We start from the raw sequence: 5,022 nt of genomic DNA, 5'->3' as shown, positions 1-5,022 counted from the left end.
TCTTTTCTTCCTGACAGTCCTTAGTCAGGTGACCCTCCTGTTTGCAGTTCCTGCAGATGGTCCCCTTGCAGTCCGCCACCACGTGTCCCGACTTCCCGCAGGTTCGGCACACTTTCGGCTGCCCTGCATATGTCAGGTAGCCTCTGTTCCCTCCAATTGCGAAGCTCGAGGGTGGGTGGAGAATGTTCCCATTGCCATCGACCCTCAGAGTCACCCTGACCTGCCGCTTACTGGTCCAGATCCCAAAAGGGGTCGATCACATCGGTGGCTTCTCCCTCAACTTGGATGTACCTTCCCAGGAAGGTCAGGACATCAGCCGCTGGAACATAGGGGTTGTACATATGGATTGTAACAACCCGATTCCTCTGTGCAGGAAGTACACACAATGGGGTTGCCGACAAGATGGAAAAGAGCGGCTCCCCTTCCTTCTCCTTGAAGACCTTCAGGAACTGTTCGCACTGCTTCACACTCCTGAAGGTCACATCAAAGTAGCCTGCCCCAGGGAAATCCTGCAGGCAATACACGTCCGCTGCAGCGAACCCACAGCATCCCAGCAGTACCTTCTTAATAAACAGGATGCGATCCACCGGTGTACGACCCTCTACCTTCTTCACAGTCACCTGGACTGTGTTTCGAACCCCCTGCCCAGGGCTGCGGGCAGCTGTTGAGGCCATAGCTCCGAGGTTGGCTGGTCCCTGAATTGGCGTCAGGCCGAAGCCAGCATGAAGATCCACCAATAGCAGGTCAGCAACCAAGCAATCCTCCAACATCCAATCACGATCCAGCGATGATCTCCACTAGCTCTGATGACTCGCATCTTTAGTATTGATGCTACTGGCTGTCTAATGGCCTGCTGGGTTTCTTCCGTAAGTCCATTGTCTTTCAGGGTTGATTCCAGTGCTGCTAGGAAGTCCTTTTAGTCCACGTGCCTATGGTTGAAGTTCATTCCTCGTACTAGGACAGCTTTTTCTGTGTCTGAGTGGTTGGTCAGACAGATTCTTTATCCAAAGTCTTTGAATTGTCTATGTTATTGCTTTGAGAGAACTTGGCCAGTACTTCTTGTAGGGCTAGTCGTTTTTGTCTTGATCGGCTGTTGTTTAGTTTTGATGATTCATTCTATTGTACTTGTCCATTCATGGTTTGTTGTATTACTGTACAGAGGTTTTTGTTGCGAGGTTTCTCCTTAGTATTTGTGGAGTCGGTTGTGGGCATCAGTTATCATTGCTTGTAGCATTCTGCGACCATTCTGTCCTACTGTTCTCCTGGCTTGTGAGGTGGTTTGTATTTGACACATTGTGGTATTACCGGTTTCCTGAGGCATTCCTGGAGGAAGTACATTTGTTGGGGGGGGGTGACGCTCAGTTGGATGGCATTGGTGTCCCACGTTTGGACTAATTTGAGCATTTTGTGCCCATAGGTATTTGAGAATTTGGGAGAAGATTTGTAGCTCAAGTTGTTAGGCTGAGCGGTTACCTTGCATGTTTTGTCACTATGCTAGGTAACATCAGTGAGCCTCCAGTGAAGTGTTAGTATTCTGCCCTGTTTGCCATTTATGCGTCTCAATTTGCAGTGTTGGTGATATCACTTCTGGTTTTGTTTGAGAGCTTGGTAAATGGGGTCCAAATCTATGTTTGTTAATGGAGTTCCGGTTTGAATGCCAGGCCTCCAGGAAATTCCATGCGTGTCTTTGTTAAGCCTGTCCCAGGATGGATGCATTGTCCCAGTCAAACTGGTGTCCCTCTTCATCTGTGTGGATGGATATGTGATAGTTGGTCATGTCTTTTGATGGTGCTCATGTATGCTGGTGGCTAATTTCCTACCCATTTGTCCCATGTAATGTTTGTTGCAATCCTTGCAGGCAATTTTGTACATGACATTCGTTCTGCCAGTTGCTAGTACGGGGTCTTTTAAATTCATTAGGAGCTGTTTCAGTGTGGTGGTAGGTTTTTGGGCTACCATGATGCATAGGGGGCAGAGTAATCTGGTCGTCATGTATCACAGGATACATGAGCACCAACTAGCCACCAAAAGACATGGCCAACTATCACTGGTATCCGTACACACAGACAAAAATGGAGACCAGTTCGACTGGGACAATACATCCATCCTAGGAAAGGTTAAACAAAGACACGCATGGGAATTTCTCGAGGCCTGGAAGTCAAACTGGAACACCATTAACAAACATCGATTTGGACCCCATTTACCAATCTCTCAGAAACAGAACTGGAAATGCTATCACCCACCCCAACAAACCGAGACGCATAAATGGCAAGCGTGGCAGAACATCAATGCTTCACCGGAGGCTCACTGTTGATATTACCTAGCATGGTGACAAAACATCTGAGAACAAATTAACCAGCTCAGCAAGCAAATTTACAACCCGAGCTACAAATCTTATCCAAAATCTCAAAGAATGCATTAAGCTTTCTTCAGAGTTCAAGTCATTTTTTCATGTGGTACTATGTTTTAAAATCATACTCTTTGAATAAACAGAACATTCCTATGCTCAAATAAATTTATATGAAGTAATTTTGCTGAAGCAGTTTTATATAGGGTTCAATTGCAATGTTTCAAAACAACCAGAGCAATGCAGGCTGTTTAAAATACCTTTTAATGAAAAATGAGTTTAGCACCCCCTGTTGTTTATTTGCCGTAATAATTATTTTCAGTGTCTCAAATGCAGTCAGTTTCCATCCAATGCTACATTAAAAGAATTGTAGTCATACAGCACAGAAGATGCTCTGTGAGCAACACTAAATCTACACTAGTCCCCCTTTCCAGTACTCATCCCGTAACCTTCTATGTTACGGCATTTCAAGTGCTCATCCAAGTACTATAACAGGTTATGAGGTTTCCTACCTCAACTACCCTCCCAGGCAGTGCATTCCAAACCCTCATCAGTCTGAGTGAAGAAAGTTTTCCTCAAAATTCCTCTAAACCTTTTGCCGTTCACTTTAAAATTATGCCCCTTTGACTAAGGGGCATGGCTGCATTTTATTCACCTGTCCATGCACTTCAAAATCTTATTAGCTCTCATGGAATACAGGGAGAACTTGCCATTTAAATAAAGAACTGGCTGAAAGGTAGAAGAGAGAGGGTGGTGGTGGAGGGTTGTTTTTCAGACTGGAGGCCTGTGACCAGTGGAGTGTCACAAGGATCAAAGCTGGGTCCACTACTTTTCATCATTTATATAAATGATTTGGATGTGAGCAGAAGAGGTATAGTTGGTAAGTTTGCAGATGACACCAAAATTGGAGGTGTAGTGGACAGCAAAGAAGGTTACCTCAGATTACAATAGGACATGCTTAGATGGGCCAATGGGCTGAGGAGTGGCAGATGGAGTTTAATTTAGATAAACATGAGGTGCTGCATCTTGGGAAAGCAAATCTTAGCATGACTTATACACTTAATGGTAAGGTCCTTGGGAGTGTTGCTGAACAGAGAGACCTTGGAGTACAGGTTCAAAGCTCCTTGAAAGTAGAGTCACAGGTGGATAGGATAGTGAAGGTGGTGTTTGGTATGCCTTCCTTTATTGGTCAGAGTACTGAGTACAGGGGTTAGGTGGTGATGTTGCAGCTATACAGGACAGTGATTAGGCCACTTTTGGAATATTGCGTGCAATTCTGGTCTCCTTCCTATTCGAAGGATGTTGTGAAACTTGAGGGGGTTCAGAAAAGATTTACAAGGACGTTGCCTATATTGAGCTATAGGGAGAGGTTGAATAGGGTAGGGCTGTTTTCCCTGTAGCATTGGAGGCTGAGAGGTGACCTTCTAGAAGTTTATAAAATCATGAGAGGCATGGATAGACAAGGTTGTTTCCCTGGGATGGGGGAGTCCAAAACTATAAAGGGCATAAGGTTTAGGGTGAGAGGGGAAAAGATATAAAAGAGACCAAAAGGGCAACATTTTCCACACATAAGGTGTTTCGTGTGTGGAATGGGTTGCTAGAGTAAGTGGAGGAGGCTAGTATAATTGCAATATTTAAATTGCAATTTGGATAGGTGAATGAATAGGAAGGGTTTGGAGGAATATGGGCCAGGAGCTGGCAGGTGGGACTAGATTGGGTTGGGATATCTGGTCGGCATGGATGAGTTGGACCGAAGGGTATGTTTCCATGCTGTATATCTCTATGACCTCTACCAGGTTCCATCTCTGCTCTGAAGAAAACATTTTGGTCTCGCTTCATAGCTGAAATGCTCCATCCCAGGCAACATCCTGGTGAATCTCCTTTACATCCCCTCCAGTGCAATCAAATGCTTCCTCTTACATGGTGACCAGAACTGCACTGTACTCCAGCTGTAGCCTAAGCAAAGTTCCAACCAACTCCAATATAACCTCCGTGCTATTACAATCTATGCCAAGTATTAATTGTTGACAAGAGTCTCAGCAAAGATGTCACAAACTAAGAAAATAATTTACTGGATGACATTTTCTGAAACCGACAATCTCCTAAAGATCTGTTAAAATACGTCATCAGTTGACGAGCAGATAGTTTATTTGAATTCTGTAAAATACCTCAGGGGCATAGCTTTAAATTGAGGGGTGATAGATATAGGACAGATGTCAGAGGTAGTTTCTTTACTCAGTGTAGTAAGGGTATGGAATGCTTTGCCTCCAATGGTAGTAGATTTGCCAACTTTAAGTACATTGGACAAGCATATGGACGTACATGGAATAGTGTAGGTTAGATGGGCTTCAGATTGGTATGACAGGTCGGCACAACATCGAGGGCCAGAACTGCTCTGTAATGTTCTATGTTCAATCATTTATAGCCTAATTCTACCTTTTTTCAGATGTCTCAATTTTCAAAGTACACATGGATACAGCATAAAGAATACAGAATAAAAGCAGCGATTCCTGCAGCCTAGTCCAGCATCTATCAAGATAGTGACTGAACTTCTGCACAACTCCACCTACCTGCCGTAACTCCATTCCTTTGATTTCCTTGGCGTCCAAAAATCTATTGATCCCAGTCTTGAATATATCAATTGACTGAGCACTGTGATCAAGAATTCCAAACAT

Source organism: Chiloscyllium plagiosum, chromosome 26 (genome assembly GCF_004010195.1).
Source record: "Chiloscyllium plagiosum isolate BGI_BamShark_2017 chromosome 26, ASM401019v2, whole genome shotgun sequence".
Taxonomy (NCBI): Eukaryota; Metazoa; Chordata; class Chondrichthyes; order Orectolobiformes; family Hemiscylliidae; genus Chiloscyllium; species Chiloscyllium plagiosum.
The sequence above is the reverse complement of the archived record's forward strand: the minus strand, read 5'-3'. Positions refer to the sequence as shown.